This window comes from Pongo pygmaeus, chromosome X (assembly GCF_028885625.2).
Source record: "Pongo pygmaeus isolate AG05252 chromosome X, NHGRI_mPonPyg2-v2.0_pri, whole genome shotgun sequence".
Taxonomy (NCBI): Eukaryota; Metazoa; Chordata; class Mammalia; order Primates; family Hominidae; genus Pongo; species Pongo pygmaeus.
Window position 1 is genome coordinate 119,868,961 of NC_072396.2, and position 16,156 is coordinate 119,885,116.

The 16,156-nt window shown below is 44.6% G+C and overlaps 1 long non-coding RNA gene across 1 annotated transcript in view; it reads right to left on the reverse strand.

Annotated features, from left to right (window-relative positions):
* Positions 1–14,763: 14,763 nt before the first annotated feature.
* LOC129024592 (uncharacterized) overlaps positions 14,764–16,156 on the reverse strand; it is a 29,496-nt gene continuing 28,103 nt past the window's right edge. The window contains exon 4 of the long non-coding RNA XR_008497105.2: positions 14,764–14,918. This is a non-coding gene — a long non-coding RNA (uncharacterized LOC129024592). The remainder of the gene's footprint in view (positions 14,919–16,156) is intronic.

Here is a 16,156-nt window from a genome sequence, read left to right on the forward strand (position 1 = left end):
ATTGGAAGAAGAATTGTCATGGGCCACACATAAAATACACTAACACTAATGATAGCTGAGGAGCTTAAAAAAAAAAAAGCAAAAAAAAAAAAATCACGTAATGTTTTAAGAAAGCTTAGGAATTTGTGTTGGGCCGCATTCAAAGCCGTTCCAGGCCTCACGCAGCCCACAGGCCACGGGTTGGAGAAGCTTGATCCAGAGACTTTCTTAAATAACCCTGATTTAATTGTATTCATTAATGGTTCAAACATAAAAAGTAAAACTAAAAATTGCTAAACAGGATAACCTATCACAGACTTAAGTTTGTCCTTAAAATATAAGCTTCTCATAGAAACTAAATCAGTTCACATTTTGTATTATAAACATTTTACATTTTCTGTGTATTATGATGTTTTGACATTTTTAAAAACCTTTCTGACTAGGGGGAGACTGCCCCTCCTGGGGCTAGCCAAGTCTTAAAAATAACAAAGTCCCAGCCAGGAGCATCTTTAATATGCAAACTAACCAATCCAGAGCCATACCTCCCCTGTTTGGCCCAGATACCCCAGGAGGCCACATTCCTCTTCTTCTTCTTCTTCTTTTTTTTTTTTGAGATGAGTTCTTGCTCTTGTTGCCCAGTCTGGAGTGCAATGGCGTGATCTCAGCTCATCGCAACCTCCACCTCCCAGGTTCAAGCAATTCTCCTGCCTCAGCCTCCCAAGTATCTGGGATTACAGGCATGCACCACCACGCCTGGCTAATTTTGTATTTTCAGTAGAGACGGAGTTTCTCGATGTGGGTCAGGCTGGTCTCGAACTCTCGACCTTAGGTGATCTGCCCGCCTCGGCCTCCCAAAGTGCTGGGATTACAGGAGTGAGCCACCATGCCCGGTCCACATTCCTCTTCCTAATCATCCTACTGTTACTGGAAAAAGGGTCTTGTTCCAGATCCCAAGGAGCGGGTTCTTGGATCTCATGCAAGAAAAAATTCAGGGCAAGTCGCAGAGTATAGTGAAGTAAAGATAGTTCACTATACTCTGATTAGAGACTACTCTATTGCAGAGTAGGGTGTCCTCAGAAAGCAAGAGGAGGAACGAAATCACCTCAAATACAATGCTTGGTTAGATAGGATAATAGAGCTAAGAATAATGGTCTTATGTGCTTTATTACAAAGGCTTGTGATCAGGTTGTGACCGGATAGTAGCATTGTTATTCTCTTGTATAACTATTGATTTCAGCAGGAATTTATGGGTATACTATTATCTTTAACGTGAAATTGGCCAGGCATGGTAGCTCACCCCAGTAATCCCAGCACTTTGGGAGGCCGAGGCAGGTGGATCACTTGAGGTCAGGAGTTCGAGACCAGTCTGGCCGACATGGTGAAACCCCGTCTCTACTAAAAATGCAAAAATTAGCTGGGCATGGTGGTAGGCGCCAGTAATCCCAGCTAATTGGAAAGCTGAGGCAGGAGAATTGCTTGAACCTGGGAGGCACAGGTTGCAGTGAGCCGAGATCACGCCATTGCTCTTCAGCTTGGGCAACATAGCAAGACTCCATCAAAAACATAGATGAATAAACAAAAATTTTTAAAAAGTGAAATGTATTCTTAAACTAAGAGTGCATTTTGTTAAGATATTGGGACATCAGGACATTTCCTTAAGTTCTGGATCTTATGTAGTTAGCCTCCTTAACTTGTCCCCTCAACCATAAACATCTTGTGACCAAGAGTTCCCAACCTCCTGGGAATGTAACCCAGCAGGTTTGGCTTTATTTGGCCTTTATTCAAGATGCAGTCACTCGGGTTAGGACACTTCTGACACTAGGGCCAGGTACCAAGCAACTGGAAACCATCCTTATGTAGCCCAAAGCCCAAGGCAGTTATTCAAACTAGCCAGTCATAAACTGTTCACCCTGCCCTGCATTGCCTATTGTATGGAAGTCCCAGTAAAAGTCATGGCCTAAATCTTCCCCTTGCTCGTGTCTTCTGCCTTCAGACCACCCTGATGTCTTTCCCATGTGGCCCTGCATGACGTACCTGGCCTCCTGTCTGTACAACCTGTGAGTAAATAAACTGTTTTACTTCTGAGCCTCTCTGATATCTCCTCTAGTGGCCACACCTGAGGGATCATCTCATAAAAGAACTACAAGCCAGATGTGGTGGCAAGCATCTGTGGTCCCAGCTACTTGGGAGGCTAAGGCGAGAGGATCACATGAGCCTAGGAGTTTGAGGCTGCAGTGAGCCATGATTTTGCCACTTCACTCCAGTCTGGGTGACAAAGCTAGACCTTGTCTCTGAAAAACAACAACTAATAATTTGCAAAACAGATGGCTAAATTGATTGTCTTGGCCCAGACTTATCAACTGACAAAATGTAAAAGAAGATTTCTATGTTTATAGTAAACTTGTGATTTTAAGATAGTTCATAACATCACAATGGTTTAGAAACAAAGAGATTTTCTGACCTCTCCAAGAACCCTCATGACTGAAATGGTGAATTTGAAAACTGGGAGATGTTTTGCCATTATCCAAGAAGATAATCATAATAACATTTCAGCCAAAATGCTTCATGATTTCTCTCTCAGTAGCAGAGATAGATTGGCCACAATACTGAACCAACAATGGTGGGGCAATTTTGAGAGATATTGTCCAAGATGTTTTCAAGGAAGTGTCCTACCTGCAGTTGTGCAATCTTGCAAGACTATTAGGGTAGGAAATGGGCAGGAACTACAGCCTTGAGGCCCATTTTAAACCTCTCCAAGTGGGTTGTGAGTGTGTTCTGGTTATCATGGTCTATTCTTATGGTTGGTTGAGTCCTCACCTTGCTATAGAACTGAATGTAGTGATTTTTTTAATTGCTTGCTTTTGTGCTCCTGACGTGGGAAGTCTCGAGGTATCTCCCTAGTAACAGGGACACACATCTTGTTGGTATCATTATTTTTAAATCCCTTAACATATTACATTTTACTCCCTTAACATATTACATTTTACTCAAAAATTCCTCTATCCTTGCCATGCTCAAATTCATAAAAAAATAAAGACAATTAATAGAATTCTCAAATTATAATTATCAAAGCTTTCAAAAATCCTTGGACTTCCCAGGCCCAGAGAACTGTCATTAGCCCTGATGACAATGAGATCAAAGCTCTCAAAGATCCACAGGTTATCAACTTCTAAGTTAATAAAAGCCTGCTTCATGCATTTGGGAATTTCACTTCCAATCCCAGATACTACTGATTTACAGTCTAATGTGGCTGAATATTCCAAGAGACTCATATAATACCTCCAGCATTATGACCGACAAAGTGCATTTTCAAAGTACGTACCTAAACATCCTCTGCATGATCCGCAACCTGGAGATCTGGTCTTATGAAATAGGCAACAGAAATACAACTTCCCTGAACCTTGATTAAAAAAAAATGTCTTCTTGTGCTGGGCACGGTGGCTCACGCCTGTAATCCTAGCACTTTCAGAGGCCAAGGCAGGTGGATCACCTGAGGTCAGAAGTTCGAGACCAGCCTGGCCAATGTGGTGAAACCGTGTCTCTACTAAAAATACAAAAATTAGCTAGGCATGGTGGCGCGTGCCTGTAATCCCAGCGACTTGGGTGGCTGAGGCAGGAGAATCACTTGAACCTGGGGGACGGAGGTTGCAGTGAGCCGAGATTGTGCCACTGCACTCCAGCCTGGGTGAAAGGGCGAAACTCCATCAAAAAAAAAAAAAAAAAAAAAGTCTTTTCAGTACTGTTAAGAAGTTGATATATCAGTAAAACTCCAAGGTGTTGATACTTAGTGTTTTGTGTGTGTGTGTGTGTGTGTTTCATTTTTTTTTTTGACGGAGTTTCACTCTTATTGCCCAGGCTGGAGTGCCATGGCGCGATCTCCACTCACTGCAACCTCTGCCTCCTGGGTTCAAGCGATTCTCCTGCCTCAGCCTCCCCAGTAGCTGGGATTACAGGCGTGAGCCACCACACCCGGCCATCGATACTTAGATTTTTAAGAGTATACAAAATATTTAACTTAAAAGATACACGTCACCTCTTCCTACACTAATGGACATCCATTTTATCTGAAGACCTTAAACTGGGGATTCTTAGGAATCCTGACACTGACTACAGAAGTGGACAGCTTTTGCGCCAGACAAAACTAGCTGCTGACTTCAGAAGTTCCACCTAAGACAGCGGAACAAGATTAATTTTCTGATTCTTCAACATTCTTTTCTGTCCTTTGTTCTTCTACTATGATTACCTATTATTACACTAGGACACCCTCTAGAACACTAATATAACCCACACTTATCTTCATCCTATTATTTTGAATCCTTATGGTTGTCTTCTATCACCTCATGTTTTTCACAGGCCCTAGATACTGCTTTGAATTAAACTGATTGCTGGATCTAACATCTTCCACCAGATCCTGCTGACAATAATCTACTAGCAATTCCTTTAAACACTTAAGAAGGCACTGCTGGGCATGGTGGCTCATGGCTGTAATCCCAACACTTTGGTAGGCCGAGGCGGGTGGATCATGAGGTCAGGAGATCCAGACCAGCCTGGCTAACACAGTGAAACGTTGTCTCTATTAAAAATACACAAAATTAGCCAGGCGTGGTGCCACGTGCTTATAATCCCAACTGCTCGGGAGGCTGAGGCAGGAGAATCGCTTGAACCTGGGAAGTGGACGTTGCGATGAGCCGAGACCGTGCCATTGCACTCCAGCCTGGGCAACAAGAGCAAAACTCCGTCTCAAAAAAGAAAAAACAAAAACAAAAACGCAGATTCCATTTTATAGGCCCCTTCTGTCATTTAATCTTCCCTCATATCATTAATCCTGCAGCCTTGTATAAAATGGACTCTGACCTCAGATTACTAGAATGCCTCTGCTAAGGTTATTATAATACTATCAGCGAGACCTAGCCAATCAGAAGTAGACAATAATAGTTAGGCCCTCCTGACCACCATAGTCAGTTTATTCTCCAGAAACATGTCATTCTGCTTTGCTAAGGTGTTTAACCCAACTCAAAAATCTGTCTACCTCAAAGGACATGAAAATGGCTTACTCCTATTGTCATACATAATATTTATACAACAGTCTAGCTCCTAATTAGGGTACTACACTTTATACGGATATTGGGCTTACAGTGGTCTCCTACATCCTAATTTATCTTGTGTATTTAGTATAATTGTGAGACACTTTCAGATCTTTAAAAGTATCATCCCCCTAGTGGATCATGTTTCCCTGGAAAAATTCTACCCAGAAACCTCCAAAACACAGAACACAAAAGCTTATTTACAATTAAACAAACAAACTCCCAAAAGACATAACTGACTCCCTTTTCACGGATACTATGTAAGTTGCAATTCCCTCATTAAAGATAATACCACTGGCAAACATGGTCCAAAACATGCCTCATACCCTAACAAAAGTCATAACAAACACTTCACTCTGAAAGACAAACTAGTTTAAACTCATTAGCCTAGCTTGTTATGGGAAATCACATAGTCGTTGATTACCTCCTAAGCTGCCAAGGGGGAATTTACGCTATACTAAATACTCCTGGCTGCATCTATGTACTACAAAACAAATAAACTCATGAGTAAGCAAAAAACAAAAATGCAGATTTAAGTCCATTGCCTTCTCCATTGATAAGAGTCTCCAGTAATTTAGAGTCACCATTCTTATTCTGGTGCACAGTGGGAGAAACCCTTACAAATGGAGATTTTTTATATGCATGTAAATTTCTCCTACAAAAGGGTAACTTCTGTCTTCTAAGGTTTGGGGCTAAAAAAAGGTGTCGGGGAGGGGAGCGGGTAACTTCTACTCTTGCTTTCAGAGTTTCTTCTCCTTTGTCTCTTGTTTCTCAAGATAATTATTATGCCCAACAGGCATAATATGGGGTGGCATAATCTGGTAGTCTACACTCTTATTTTGGGGAGAGGTGTCGTGTCTTGAACTCCATCAGTTTTTTTGTTTGTTTTGGTTTGGCTTTTTTTGAGACGGAGTGTTGCTCTGTCGCCAGGCTGGAGTGCAGCAGCCCGATCTCGGCTCACTGCAACCTCCATCTCTCAGGTTCAAGCGATTCTCATGCCTCAGCCTCCAGAGTAGCTGGGATTACAGGCATGTGCCACCACACCCGACTAATTTTTGTATTTTTAGTAGAGACAGGGTTTCACCATGTTAACCAGACTGGTCTTGAACTCCTGACCTCAAGTGATCCACCCACCTGGGCCTCCCAAAGTACTGGGATTACAGGTGTGAGCCACTGCGCCCGGCCCTATTTTTATTTTTGAGACTGGGTCTCACTCTGTTGCCCAGGCCAGAATACAATAGTGCGATCATAGCTCATTGCAGCCTCAGCCACCCAGGATCAAGCGATCCTTCCACCTCAGCTTCCTGAAAAGCTGGGACTACCAGTGCATACCACCATGCCTGGGTAATTTTTTTTATTTTGTAGAGACAGGAGGGGTCTCACTGTGCTGCCCAGGGTGGTCTGAAACTCCTGTACCCAAGCAATCCTCCTGCCTTGGCCTCCCAAAGTGCTTGGACTACAGGCCTGAGCCGACACCCCTAATCCCCATCAGTTTTAAATGATATTCTGTGACCATTAACAAATCAGAGGATTCAACAATTTACCCTGCAACAAAAGGAGCAGGAGAAACTATCAATACTCCAAATTTAGATTACATTCTCTGCAAATAGTTTCTAAAGCAAAGTCTTGGCTATGGTGAAAATCTGGATATCAAGGATGAAGTTTCTGCAGGCTGACTGCAGTCTGCCCTTGGCCAAAAGGAAAACAGAGCAAGGCATCAGCCTTAGTGTTGCTGTCCCTGCATTCACACCTGGGCCATGGTGATCTGCTGTTGAACACGAGAAATCTCACAGAACAGCAACATCAGACAAGGCCACTCTGTGACAATGATCAATCAAGGCAAAAACAAGACCAAACTGTAATGTTTTAACAAAAACTAAATTAAACATAAACATTGTCGGGGGAGGGGGGAGGGATAGCATTAGGAGATATACCTAATGCTAAATGACAACTTAATGGGTGCAGCACACCAGCACGGCACATGTATACATATGTAACTAACCTGCACATTGTGCACATGTACCCTAAAACTTAAAATATAATAATAGTAAAATAAAATAAAAAAAACATAAACATTGTCTCAGCTACAGGAATGACCAATATTCCCCTAGACTGGCTAATATGAGTGACTACTGCTTTTTTTTTTTTTTTTTTTCTTTCAGAGACAGTCTCACTCTGCTCCCCAGGCTGGAGTACAATGGCATGATAATAGCTCACTGCAGCCTCAATTCTCAATTTCCCAGGCTCGAGAAATCCTTCTGCCTCAGCCTCTGGAGTAGCTGGGACTGAAGGTGTGCGCCAGCACATCTGACTATTTTATTTTTATTTTTATTTATTTATTTTTTTGAGATGGAGTCTTGCTCTGTTGCCCAGGCTGGAGTGCAATGATTTGATCTCAGCTCACTGCAACCTCTGCCTCTAAGGTTCAAGTGAGTCTCCTGCCTCAGCCTCCCGAGTAGCTGGGATTACAGGTGTGTGCCACCACACCCAGCTAGTTTTTGTATTTTTAATAGAGACGGGGTTTCACCGTGTTGGCCAGACTGGTGTCAAACTCCTGACCTCAGGTGATCTGCCTGCCTCGGCCTCCCAAAGTGTTGGGATTACAGGTGTGAGCCACCACGCCCAGCTTTATTTTTAGTTTTTGTAGAGACAGGATCTTGCTATGTTGCTCAGGCTGGTCTCGAACTCCTGGCCTCAAGCAATCCTCCAGCCTTGGCCTCCCAAAGTGCTGGGATTACAGGAGTGAGCCACCATGCCCAGCTGCTTTTGTTTTTTTAAACAAATTATGGCGTTAGCCTCAGTCTGTATTCTTGCCTCATCCTAGATAAACTTATTAGGATTCCCAATAATAGAATTATCCTCACTCTCTCATAGCATCCAATTTAGAGCATAGCACTAATTCCTTATATCCTCTCTAAAACCACCTAATACAAACTCAAATCCTAAAATAAGTCCTTTCTAACACCCTTTTCTGGAGGTGCTCCATGGTTCCTTCAGTGAACAACAAATCCCGCTTGTTTCACTGCGGAGATGTTCCTGGTATTCTTTGACTCTGGAAACAACCAACTTCATCTCCAGATTGTTCGCGTGGAGAGCAATGAGAAAATACACTGGAATTTTCACCCCTACTTACATGCCCAGAACTAGTCTCCTCCTCTCTACTTTGTCTCTTCTGACTTTGTCTTCTCAAAAGAGGAAAATAATTTTGCAGTATACCCACTTCACTCCTGGAAGGAGTTCAAAGTACTTAGCATGAAATTAATTATTGTAAAGGTTTAACTGTGAGTAATTGCCCTAAATGAAGTTTGGATTACTTCTTCTGTTTGAAATGACCTGTGTTCAGGAAGCTTGCTGAGGATTCCTAGAGACTTCCTTTGAAAAACATTTTCCTGTAAAAATGGAGTCTCTGTATTTTCCCTGTATTTCCATAAAAAGTCTCAGATTTCTTTCCTGATTAGAGTGGTTTTCCTTAGAAGACTTAAGTGTGGAGAGAAGGTATAATAAGGACAGACATCACTATGGAAACAAGTTAGATAATCATAATTGTATTTGCTAACATCATTATCAAAATAAGAATAAATTTGAAAAGATTCATACATGAAGAGGACCTTTCACCAAACTTGGTACATTCCTTTTGCTTTGTCTGGCTGGCTGTTGTTTTTGCTTTGTTTGGCTGGCTGGTGTTACTACTTGGGGGTTTTCTGAGTCAGCGTCATGTTATACTCATGGTGAAGATGTCCTGCCATCTAGTGGCCAAATTGCATAGTGCTACTAGCTTATTTAAAATTGAACCCAATGTTCAAGGAGCCCAGCAGGTACAATGCACTCCTTTGGCTTCCATGAAATACAAACAAAGCCTCAGCTATTTCAAGATGCAAGGAATCCTTTAAACTTTTGGGAAACAGTCTGTCTTTTGTGGGAAAACAAAGTCTTCATTTGGGAAGGACTGATTTGACCTTGAAGCTGAGGTCACTTTGACCCTATCTATATATGTTTGTGAGTCTCTGTTCTGAAACCAGGAGGGGATATATTTAGGCAGCAGGATTCTGGGAGCACAACAGGTGAGAATGTGGATTTTAGAAACAGTCCTTGCCAGCCTGGGTTTCCACTACACCCTGCAAAGGTGCAGCTGAATTTGGAGCGGTGAGGGTTTGTGTTCCAGAGGGCCAGAGATAATTGTGGAGTTCCAGGGGATGCAGGGCCCAGAGAGGTGAGCTTGATGACTGAGCTTAAGGCTAGGAAGATCAAAATGTGTCAGCAGGCCAGGAGCTGGGGCCATGAGGGAACCTAATCCTCAGGGCCCTGAACAGGAGCTAAATTGGAGAGAACAGGAGCAAATTATAAACCAGGTCAGGATGGTCCTGGCCTCTAGCTGAGAAAAGAATTGGAGTATACTGAGCTTGCCTTTATTAACCTTGAAACTGGACAGGTGGCCGGGCGTGGTGGCTCACACCTGTAATCCTAGTACTTTGGGAGGCCGAGGCAGGTGGATCACTTGAGGTCAGGAGTTCGAGACCAGCCTGGCCAACATGGTGAAACCCTGTCTTTACTAAAAATACAAAAATTAGCCAGGTGTGGTGGTGGCGCCTGTAATCCCAGCTACTCGGGAGGCTGAGGCATGAGAATTGCTTGAACCTGGGAGGCAGAGGTTGCAGTGAGCCAAGAGCACGCCACTGCACTCCAGACTGGGTGACAGAGCAACACCCCATCTCAAAAAAAAAAAAAAAAAAAAAGAGAAAAGAAAAGAAAAAAAAGAAACTGGACAGGCACAGAGAAGGGGAGTTGGAGGTTGAGCGAGGGCAGGGAATCTAGAAGCATTAGATACTGAGGTTTGCAGGGAGTTGGCTTCTACGTCCTATGGCTTCAGTATCCCTTCCAAAGCTCATGTTGAATTTTTTTTTTTTTTTTTTTTTTAGGCAGAGTCTTGTTCTTATTGCTTAGGTTGGAGTGCAATGGCATGATCTTGGCTCACTGCAACCTCCGCCTCCCAAGTTCAAGCGATTCTCCTGCCTCAACCTCCCGAGTAGCTGGGATTACAGGTGCCCATCACCACACCCAGCTAATATTTTGTATTTTTAGTAGAGATGGGGGGTTTTACGATGTTGGCCAGGCTGGTCTCGAACTCCTGACCTCAGGTGATTCACCTGCCTCGGCCTCCCAAAGTGCTGGGATTACAGGCGTGAGCCACCGTGGCCAGCCAAATTTTTTTTCTTTTTTTTCTTTTTTTTTTTTTTGAGACAGAGTCTTGCTTTGTCACCCAGGCTGAGTGCGGTGGCCTGATATTGGCTCACTGCAACCTCCACCTCTTGGGTTCAAATGACTCTCCTGCCTCAGCCTCCCTCGTAGCTGAGATTACAGGCATGCACCACCATGCCCAGCTAAGTTTTGTATTTTTAGTACAAATGGGATTTTGCCATGTTGCCCAGGCTGGACTCAAACTCCTGGCCTTTAGTGATCCACCTGCCTTGGCCTCCCAAAGTGCTGGGATTACAGGTGTGAGCCACTGCACTTGGCCCATGTTGAAATTTAATTGCCATTGTGATGGTATTAAGAGGTGAGACCTGCTGGGCATGGTGGCTCATGCCTGTAATCCCAGTACTTTGGGAGGCCAAGGCAGGTGGATCATTTGAGGTCAGGAGTTCGAGACCAGCCTGGCCAACATGGTGAAACCCTGTCTTTACTAAAAATACAAAAATTAGCCAGGTGTGGTGGTGGCGCCTGTAATCCCAGCTACTCGGGAGGCTGAGGCATGAGAATTGCTTGAACCTGGGAGGCAGAGGTTGCAGTGAGCCGAGAGCACGCCACTGCACTCCAGACTGGGTGACAGAGCAACACCCCATCTCAAAAAAAAAAAAAAAAAAAAAAGAGAAAAGAAAAGAAAAAAAAGAAACTGGACAGGCACAGAGAAGGGGAGTTGGAGGTTGAGCGAGGGCAGGGAATCTAGAAGCATTAGATACTGAGGTTTGCAGGGAGTTGGCTTCTACGTCCTATGGCTTCAGTATCCCTTCCAAAGCTCATGTTGAATTTTTTTTTTTTTTTTTTTTTTAGGCAGAGTCTTGTTCTTATTGCTTAGGTTGGAGTGCAATGGCATGATCTTGGCTCACTGCAACCTCCGCCTCCCAAGTTCAAGCGATTCTCCTGCCTCAACCTCCCGAGTAGCTGGGATTACAGGTGCCCATCACCACACCCAGCTAATATTTTGTATTTTTAGTAGAGATGGGGGGTTTCACGATGTTGGCCAGGCTGGTCTCGAACTCCTGACCTCAGGTGATTCACCTGCCTCGGCCTCCCAAAGTGCTGGGATTACAGGCGTGAGCCACCGTGGCCAGCCAAATTTTTTTTCTTTTTTTTCTTTTTTTTTTTTTTGAGACAGAGTCTTGCTTTGTCACCCAGGCTGAGTGCGGTGGCCTGATATTGGCTCACTGCAACCTCCACCTCTTGGGTTCAAATGACTCTCCTGCCTCAGCCTCCCTAGTAGCTGAGATTACAGGCATGCACCACCATGCCCAGCTAAGTTTTGTATTTTTAGTACAAATGGGATTTTGCCATGTTGCCCAGGCTGGACTCAAACTCCTGGCCTTTAGTGATCCACCTGCCTTGGCCTCCCAAAGTGCTGGGATTACAGGTGTGAGCCACTGCACTTGGCCCATGTTGAAATTTAATTGCCATTGTGATGGTATTAAGAGGTGAGACCTGCTGGGCATGGTGGCTCATGCCTGTAATCCCAGTACTTTGGGAGGCCAAGGCAGGTGGATCATTTGAGGTCAGGAGTTCGAGACCAGCCTGGCCAACATGGTGAAACCCTGTCTTTACTAAAAATACAAAAATTAGCCAGGCGTGGTAGTGTACGCCTGTAATCCCAGCTACTTGGGTGGCTGAGGCAGGAGAATCGCTTGAGCCCGGGAGGCAGAGGTTTCAGTGAGCTGAGATTGTGCCACTGCACTCCAGCCTGGGTGAGAGTGAGACTCCATCTCAAAAAAAAAAAAAAAAAAAAGAGAGAGGTGAGACCTTTAGGAGGTAATTAGGCTCTGCTTTCAAGAGTGGATGCTGTGCCAAACCCCTATAAACCTCAGTAGGGAAGCCACCAGGTTCAAGAGGCCAAAGAAGTGACCCAGAGCCAGCAAATGAGACTTCGGATTTTATTAGGGGCTTAGATAAAAGGGAGAGAGTACAATGGCAGTGAGCTGGACAGGAGAATTGCAACTGCTTGCAAAGACCATGCAGTTTGTAAAACGAAAGTATCTGAGGCAGGTCTCAATCAATTCAGAAGTTTATTTTGCCAAGACTAAGGACAATGTCCTGGGAGAAAGAACAATGGAATCACAGAAACAATCTGTGGTCTGTGCCTTTCTCCAAAGAGAATTTTAATGGCTTCATTATTTAAAGGGGGAAAAGCAGGCCTGGCAAGGTGGTCACACCTGTAATCCCAGCACTTTGGGAGGCTGAGGCGGGTGGATCATTTGAGGTCAGGAGTTCAAGACCAGCCTGGCCAACATGGTGAAACCCCATCTCTACTAAAAATATAAAACTAGTCGGGCGTGGTGGCACACACCTGTAGTCCCAGCTACTCAGGAGGCCAAGGCAGGAGAATTGCTTTAACCCGGGACTGCACTCCAGCCTGGGTGACAGGGCGAGACTCTATCTTTTAAAAAGTTGGGGGAGATGGGTGGGGTAAGCAGGATGGAGGGGAAAGGGGGCGGGCATGGTCACATTACTGAATCCACATGTTGCAAGAGAAAAGGAGCTGGTAAGGGAATAGTCAATCATGTATTCGTCTCAGGCTCAGTAAATCGGCACTTTACATAAGAAAAGGTGAACACTGATTAGCTACCTGTGGAGATATTTAACCTTTTATCTGTAGCTATCTGCTTAGGAACAAAAGAAAAGGCAGCTGCTTGCAGCACTCAGATTTCAGCTTAATTTTTTCCTTTTAGCAGAGTGAATTGGGGTCGCACATTTTTCTCTTTGTTTCAGAAGTTTCTATAGCGTTTTCACGTAACACTCTCCTCTTAACGTCCTCCACCTGGTAGCCTTCATCTAGACCAAAACTCAGGGCCTCAAACCCCTATATGGCTCATGTTCCACGGGACAGGATGGTGGCTCAGATGTTCCTCATAGACAAAGAACGAATCTCCGGGTTAGTCACTCCTGTTTTAGCAGCAGAAAACGGATTAAGACAACACCCTAAGGTGAAATTTAAAAATCCATTTATATAACATGGAGAGAGCAAAGGATTTGCAGCATGAGAGCCTTACCTGTGTGAAACTATCCTGCACCATCCTGGTTGTTCCCCTTGGCAAAGCCACGCGGCCTCTATGGACTTTGGTTTCCTGGCACAAGTAGTTACTGAATCTGCCCACCCAGCAAATAGGACAAAAAAAAGGTGATGACTTGGTTCTTTACGTGGGGAAATGGCCATTCATCCCTAAAGTAAAGGAGAAAAAACAAGGAGGAATCCAGACAGAGGTAGTTAAAATTCATAGCCCAGGTCTTTGTCATATGCTCATGTTGTGCCGAACCCCTGTACACTCCAATGGGGATGAATACTGGGTTCAATAGGCTGAAGAGACCCAGAGCCAGTGAATGAGACATGAGGTTTTATTGGGGGCTTACAATTGGGGAACAGGGCCCAACGGCAGTGGGCTGGACAAGAGAATCACAACCACTTGCAAAATAAAGTCATGCAATTTATAGAGGGTTTTTTTTTTTGAGACTGAGTCTTGATCTGTCGCCAGGCTGGAGTGCAGTGGCGTGGTCTCAGCTCACTGCAACCTCCACCTCCTGGGTTCAGGCGATTCTCCTGCCTCAGCCTCCCGAGTAGCTGGGACTACACGCGCGCGCTAACATGCCCAGCTAACTTTTTTGTATTTTTAGTAGAGACGGGGTTTCACCATGTTGGCCAGGATGGTCTTGATCTCTTGACCCCATGATCCACCCGCCTTGGCCTCCCAAAGTGCTGGGATTACAGGTGTGAGCCACCGCACCCGGCCTTATACAGTATTTTCACTTCACACCCTCCCCCTAACAACCTCCACCTGGCAGCCTTCATTTAACCCAAAACACAGGGCCTTGAACCCCTGTATAGCCCACATTCCATGGGACAGGACGGCTGGTGGTTCACAGCTTCTTCATAAATAAGAAATGAATCTCTGTGTTGGCCACCCCCAGATTTCTTAGCTCAGAACTTCAAACACACATTCAGGATTCAGGTGCGTCTGCCATACAGGATCATTCTCAGGATATGCTTAAGTTATTACTATCAGGTGAATTTACCATACAGCTCCCATTACAAAGTGAGAAAGTTGCGGCAGAGCATTAACCCATCCTGCCAAGCCACACCCCACCAATTGAAAGTAGCTGGGAATTGGGACCTATCCTGTGGAGACCTGTAATGCAGGAGGGCAGCTGCCTGGCCAGGACAAAGAACTTAAGGGGCCTCATTGTCCTCCTCCCGCTTCCCTGGTAATACCCACCTACCTCTGCCCAAACACCTAGGGGCTCTGTTAGAATAAAGGGCTGTGAGTCAGGGCCTGAGCTTAAGGTTGGAAGTAGTTTTTCAGCAGGTGGTCTTGGGGGGCCTGAGCATGGGAGAAAGTCAGCTGTGGGAGAGTGAAATGGAGGCAGGACATTCTGAGGAGTTGGGGGCGATCAAAGACAGCTGTGTGCCCTGAGGTTAATGCAGAGATTTCTTCTAAACATGTTATTAATAAATATATGAATGATTTTATAAACACAGAAAAATTAGTACACAAATACACAGCAATCTTTAAGGGCGGTTACACTGGGCAGTGGATGTGGGCAGGAGTGACTTCAATTTTTCCTTGAAACACTTCTGTATTTGTGAAGACATTTTTCCTGAAAAAAATAAGAAAGGATTACATCTGTCAATAGAAATCAAAAAGGTAGGTCCACAAAAATCTTTTCATTGTTATTGTTTACTAACTAAATGGCCAGCAAGTTACCCACGGACCTATAGAGCTCACTAGACTATTGTTTTAAAACTATATTTGTCTCTTTCTCTGTCCTTAGGGAACAAGGTGCTAGGAGGATACACAGCCCCATTTAATACTCCTCATCTCTCATCACCGGCTATTGTCATTTTCCTCTTTACCCTGTACATGTCTCCTTAGGTGAATATTATTTTGCAAGAGGAGTGTGTTTTCTCAAAACAAAGAACATACAAATCAGGGCACTAGTCAGGTAGGGGAAACCTGCCAGCTGCTGTCACTCCTTTGGCCCCGACACATTGCCGCCCACCTAGGCAGCATCGGCGCCACCAAGCAGCAGCCCTTAAGGTGCTGGCCCTCTAGCAATTCCATGACAAAGAGTGAGAGGTGATAGGGCTCAGGCAGTGTCTGGTCTTGGGAACCTGCCTCTCACCTGGGGAGGGAGCAATTAAGGCATATGAATGATACAACAGGCAACATTATCATTTGAGCATGTACTTATTTAAATTCTTTTTTACCTCTCAATAGGGTTGTGAATGACTTTTCTGTTTTGTTGTTAGATCTCGATTTTTTTTTCTTCTTCTTCTTTTTTTTTTTTTTTTTTGAGACAGAGTTTTGCTCTTATCGCCCAGGCTGGAGTGTAATGGCACGATCTTGGCTCACTGCACACTCCGCTCCCAGGTTCAAGCGATTCTCCTGCCTCAGCCTCCCGAGTAGCTAGGATTACAGGCGTGCACCACCACGCCAGCTATTTTTTGTGCTTTTAGTAGAGATGAGGTTTCACCATATTGGCCAGGCTGGTCTCGAACTCCTGACCTCAGGTGATCCACCCACCTCAGCCTCCCAAAGTGCTGGGATTACTGGCGTGAGCCACCGTGCCCAGCCTGTTGTTAGTCTCAATCATCCTTTGTGCACTTGCCAGCAGTTAGCTCCCTTAAAGAGACAAATAGGTTTTCCCTGGGCAAGTGGCAAAGGATGAGAAGTTTCTTCTCTAGCTTTCTGAAGCCCGTGCCTCCCTGCCTCTTCAGGCAACAGAGATAGCCCATCAGGGACACAACACATACAATAGTCATCCCAAAACCCTACTACAAATACTTTTGGGCTTACTCCTAGCCTGGAGGCCAGGAGAAAGAGAAGAGGGAGAAT